We start from the raw sequence: 5,385 nt of genomic DNA on the forward strand, positions 1-5,385 counted from the left end.
TGCCTCATTTAACTCCCACACCAGCTTCCCACGGACACACGAGGAAAGTAGAAGCACGGAGTGCAAGCGAATGTACTAGCGTCCCAAAAGAGGGAAGTGGGATATTGAATCAGTGGGATATTGAATCAAGGTAAGGTCCATCAGATGGCACCAGCAGGACCCCTCTGCTGCTTTCTGGACGAAATGGCACATGGGAAAGGGACTTCATCCAACAGGGCCCTCTGCCTACAGGGACTGGCACCCAAGCTCTGTCAGGCGTGCATGTCAAGATGGGGCAGCATCGTATGAAAACCCCCCTGCCTCTCCTGGTGCTATGATGGGAGATCATCCAGAAACTTCCTTCCTAACTCTCATTCCTCCCGGAGAAGCTACAATGAGGATGGGTGTGAGTTCTCTCTCTCTCTCTTTCTCTCTCTCTCTCTCTCTCTCTCTCTCTCACACACACACACACACACACACACACACACACACACACCACCCTCCCCCTTCCCGGACTGGAGGCCTGGCCTCCCCTCCCAGATCCTGAGCCCTCTGACATCAAAGCGAAGGGAAGCGTGTGCGGGAGGGGTGGAGGAGGAGGTGCCGGCCTGCCCGCCGCCCCTCAGAGCTGTGAACAGTTGCTGAGCCCCGGCCCCGCGCCCCTGCAGGTGTCGGCGGGCCCCGCGCGCCCCGCCCCGCGCCCCGCCCCTCTCGCCGGCGGCTTTCATGTGGATCAAGGCCGGGAAGATGACAAGCCTCCTGACTGAGAGATACAGGGAGACTTCGCTGGTGATTTATTGGCTTTCTGCACCTGCCTAGAACCACTAGGCCTCTCTGAGGAGGGAAATATATGGGCTTTCCTGACTCCAAGTGGCAGCCGTGGGGCGAGCATGTGATCTCAAGCTGGGCAGGGAACGCAGAGCTGCGCACCGGCCCGTGTGTTGTAAGCGGGCCCAGGTCATAAAAGTGTCAGCACGCGATATATCTCGTGCGGGGGATCCTCCCTGGGCTCTTGCCAACGCCGTCTCTCTGTGGCTGGCAGCAGCCGGGGAGGCTGTCCCAGACGCCTCATTTTTAGCCCTGGCCTCATTTTTAGCCGGGGGACCCCGAGGAGGGGGGGAGGAGGTGTCGCAGTCCTGCTGCACCCCCCTCGCCACACACACACAGCGCTATGCTGGGGTGCGGGCTGGTGGCCGGCACCGTGCCCTGGCTCTTACACCAGTGAGGTATCTTTGACGATCACACCTGGCGCTGGGGACTTAGGGCTCAGACCCGCATGGGAATTCTGGAGCTATCGCTCATTGGATGGCGGCATCTCAAGTAAGTTACTTAATGCCTCTCTATCTGTTCCCTCCTCTGTGATAATAATCTACACTGAATAGGGTGAATATGATTCATTTAGGAGGTCAAGTGCCAAGCCAGCTCTGAAGGATGATGTTAGTGGGAAGCAGCTAGGAAGGGAGCAGGAAGCCCGGAAGATGAGGCTGGGAGCCCACGGTAGGATTTTCCTGTTCTTTAACTGTTCTCCAACACCCTGTTCTCCAACACCCAGTTGGCCACAATGTTATATTAGTGTACCTAACAGGGCTTCCTTTAAGGTAGTGATTAAAAAAAAAAAAAAAATCTACCTTTTCTTATATCTCGAAGTAGAGACACCCGGTCATCGGGAGGAGTTTTCCTAGGAGCACAAAAAAAGTATCTTAAAGGCCGTTCTCGGTTATGTAAGCGCAGAGGCCTGTGGTGTTCTGACCTTAGGAGATAAGAGAACTTTCTGTAACTAGGGTGAGGTTGCCAATCTCTAAACCCCCTAGCATAAGAGAAAGCCTGAAGTGAGGCGTGTTCAGGGGATAGATGGTGTAGCCAGGGGGTACAGTGGCAACTCCAAGGTAACTGGAACATTACAGAATGTTCCAATGTGTAAGAAAAAAAGAGCACAAGAACCTTCTGAGAGAGAAGATGCTGAAGCTGCCAGCTGAGGCTTTTGGGCATTTGAGAACAGGAAGACTGGAGAGGGTGGACTGGGGTGCCCCCAACCAAGGTCTGTGGACAGAAAGGGACGTGCGGGCCATGGAAATAAAATGAACTGAAGGAAAAGGGAAGCCTGGATCCGTACCACCAGCTCAGTACGTGAACCAGAAGAGTTGCGGAAGAGGGCCGCGGACGATCACGTGACATGGTCTGGCTGATGCTGGAAGGTGTTTCAGAACCGCCCGCAAGGCGCCGTGGTTGTGTTTGGGGGGAAAGATGGCTGAGCACAAGAATGTGAAGCTAAAATCTCTAGAGCGAGGACGGGCGTGTGGGGCAACATTCCAGCAGCCCGATCCGAGTTACCTTGCAGCCGGCAATTCCGAGTTTAAGAACATTATCAAAGGCGGCAAGATGAACAGCGGTAGTCAAGGATCAGACGCCAGCTCTTGTCTCTTTAAACTGTAGGTACTCAGCACTCTCATGCAATTCGGGGAGAGGATTGGGCAAAGCAAAGAACACTGGATTAGCTGTTCAAAGGGCAGACGGGGAGGGGCTGGAAAAATAAGAGATTAAATTGCATTCGGAGCCCAAATTGGTGAAAAAAGTTTGTGATTTTGACCAACCCCAGTACTTTTATTGCTAATTGTTCTGTCTGCAGTTAGAGCCTAGGCTTACTGCTGGGTCCACAATACTCAAGAAATATTTGCTGGTTTTTCTTTCCTAGAACTCCATCCTGCTGTGATATTTGGAAATCAGCTAATTCTAAATTTATATTTGCAATGTCTTTTTTAATATCTAAATTGGCAATGTGCTTTACTCTCGTCATTCATCGTCCCTCTTCCCTATCTCCTGCCTTGGTCTTGGGAAAAAAAAAAAAATTCATAGTTAAATATTCTGCTGGATGGCTTCATATAGGTATTTAGGGAAGAGAGGGAGCGACTGAAGCAGGGAAAGCCACGTCAACAAAAGCTGTAATACAAAGTAGGCATGTACAAGATCAGCCCAGAGCCCTCCCCATGCTACCGAGCTAAGGGCTGGATCTGCTGTCCCTCTCCACACTCGACCTCACTACTGGCCCACCCACAAGCAGGGCCAGATCAGCCCCCAGTGCCCTTGTGGTGCATATTAGAAAAGGGGGTCCTTCTCCAGAGGGCCGGTACCTTGACAGGGAACAGGGCCTAGGGACCAGAATACAGACTGAATTTCAGCCGACACTGGTTCCCTCGGCTGGGGATCCTTTCTACAGGGGTCAACTGCACAACTCTAGGGAAGACTCGGCCTTTGAGTTGCCTTTCCGTGACCTGTCTTCCCCTTCCAGCCCTCCATCATGGCTCATGGCAGACACCTGGGGGCCAGAGCCGCAGGATTCCTAGCTCTGCCATCTCTAGCCTGTGTGATTTGGGGCTCATCAGTTAATCTTCCTGAGTTACTTTCCCTTTTGTGGAAATAAAGAAATAAGTGGAAATAAGGTTGCTTCCCTCACAGGGCTCTTGTGAGGGAAAGGTGATTCCCACCCAGCAACGACCTGGAGAGTCTCGGCCCATCCCTCAGGTTTTTCACAACAGCCCCATTTTTCAAGATGGGGGTTTGGGAGATAATACCAACTTTGAGTTGGCTTTAAGAGTAAGGGACAACAGGCATTCAGGGCTTGCCGATTGCAGGACTTCTGCACACCCAACAGAGCCCTGGCATTACCTCAGGTCTTCCCGCCACAGGCTCCATAGCTACGTCCACCCCTCAGTGGATGTAGCTAGGCCAAGATGGGTGACCCTCACTGAAAGCCTCCAAAGCAAGGCCAGAAGCTTGTTCCTCCCAGATTTCCCAACACTCAACACTCACCATGGGCTTGTCACCAAGCAAGTAAAGTCTGTAATGCTGGGCTGAGTTGAACTGGAGCTGTGGTAATTGTCAGTGTTCCTTCATTCCATTGCAGATCCCACTGTCAGCTTGGAAAATTTCCCAGAAGATTTATTATGGTGCCTCTTTGTTGACTCTCATGAGTTGTGTGAACACAGTAACCCTCCTCATCTTTGTCTAACCCATCCCTCCTAGACCATGGCTCATATAGTCAAAGAAGACAGTGGATCCAGGAGAAGGTGCCAAGGCACACTCAGTTCTGGCAAATTCTTGGATACTCTGAAACTCTCACTTAGCCTTCCAACAAGAATGGGAAAAAGATCTGGGGTCCAGAAAAGAGTCAAGGGAATGGTTTCATGTGTGATTTGAGGACACAAGCTTCTGGGTGAGTGGCCTGGGAGAATCTTCATGAACCCAGTTGTGAGGCGTGTCCCAGGGCCATGTCACCAGTCTGACTCCAAGGCTCCAAGTTCCCCCTAGGCTCCCCAGAAAAGCCAGTGTGTAGAGCAGAATGTTTGAGATATGGACTTTCCAGTAAGACTGACCTGGGTTAGCCTGACTGAGAGCCATGTGGCCCTGTACAAGAAACCCAACACCTCTGCCCTCTGTTCTTCATATATTCATTTGCCTCCAAAGTCCCAACAGTACCACAAAAATATCCGTGTTTTTGTCCAGATGATAATAAGCCTGAGTATTTACCTAATACTTAATTTTCCCCATAGGACATTTTTAGATTATTCCAATATCTGAAAGGTTTGTTTGCACATGCTTTAAAGATCTCTGTGGTAAATCAATGAATCGATACATAAATGCTTTTAAATTCTAAAATAAATGAGTGTTAAGCTACCCGATTTTTGCATGTCCCACGATGGCCATCTAGATTCAACAGGGTCACGGTTGTGAACTCAGATCAGACTTAGGAGAGTGTGAGAGCCTGAGGTTGTCCCCTGGTTTCTAAACCACTGTGTTGGGTCGCAGATTTCAAGACTTTTCTCCTTTGCTTTCCCATCACAGCTGCTTGGTATTGTAGACAGCTTCCACCAGGGGGCAGTAATCGCAAAGATTAAAAATATTAAAGACCGAAAAAAAGAAGGTTCTACTGAGGAGGCCAGTCTCTGGTCGGGGGGGCCTCAGAGAAGAAAATCATGAGTGTACTCCCTGTTGGATCACTGATTCTCTTCATGGAAATGGCAAAAGTTTTTATACCAGGGTAAACCATTTCTGTAAAGGGCCAGGTGGCAAATATTTTGAATTTGGAGGCCATACACTCTGTCTTCAGGTCCTCAGTTCCCCTGGTGAAGCAAAAAGGCAGCCATAATAAGTGTATAGCTCTGCTCCAATAAAACTATTCACCCTAATAGGCTGCAAGCCACATTTGTTTCCTGCTTTCTACCATCTGTGTCTCTGAGGATAAAAATGGACATACTAACTTTTTTCCTCAGAGCTGAGAATGGCTATAACTAAGTGTCCACTCTCGTGCCTATCCAGCCCTAAGGTTGGTTCTTAGAAAAAGTCCTGGGAGAAGAGGGACAAAGAACAAGGCCAAGTCAGGGGGAACCCCACGGTGAGGCCCAGGGTAGC

The 5,385-nt window shown here is 50.3% G+C and overlaps 1 long non-coding RNA gene across 1 annotated transcript; it reads left to right on the forward strand.

Annotated features, from left to right (window-relative positions):
• The first annotated feature begins 2,203 nt into the window (after positions 1-2,203).
• On the forward strand, positions 2,204-4,655 carry LOC132000696 (uncharacterized). The gene is made up of 2 exons (XR_009399433.1): positions 2,204-2,408; positions 3,881-4,655. It is a non-coding gene; the product is annotated as an uncharacterized LOC132000696 (long non-coding RNA).
• The last annotated feature ends 730 nt before the right edge of the window (positions 4,656-5,385 follow it).

The sequence above is a fragment of the Mustela nigripes genome, chromosome 14 (assembly GCF_022355385.1).
Source record: "Mustela nigripes isolate SB6536 chromosome 14, MUSNIG.SB6536, whole genome shotgun sequence".
NCBI lineage: Eukaryota > Metazoa > Chordata > Mammalia > Carnivora > Mustelidae > Mustela > Mustela nigripes.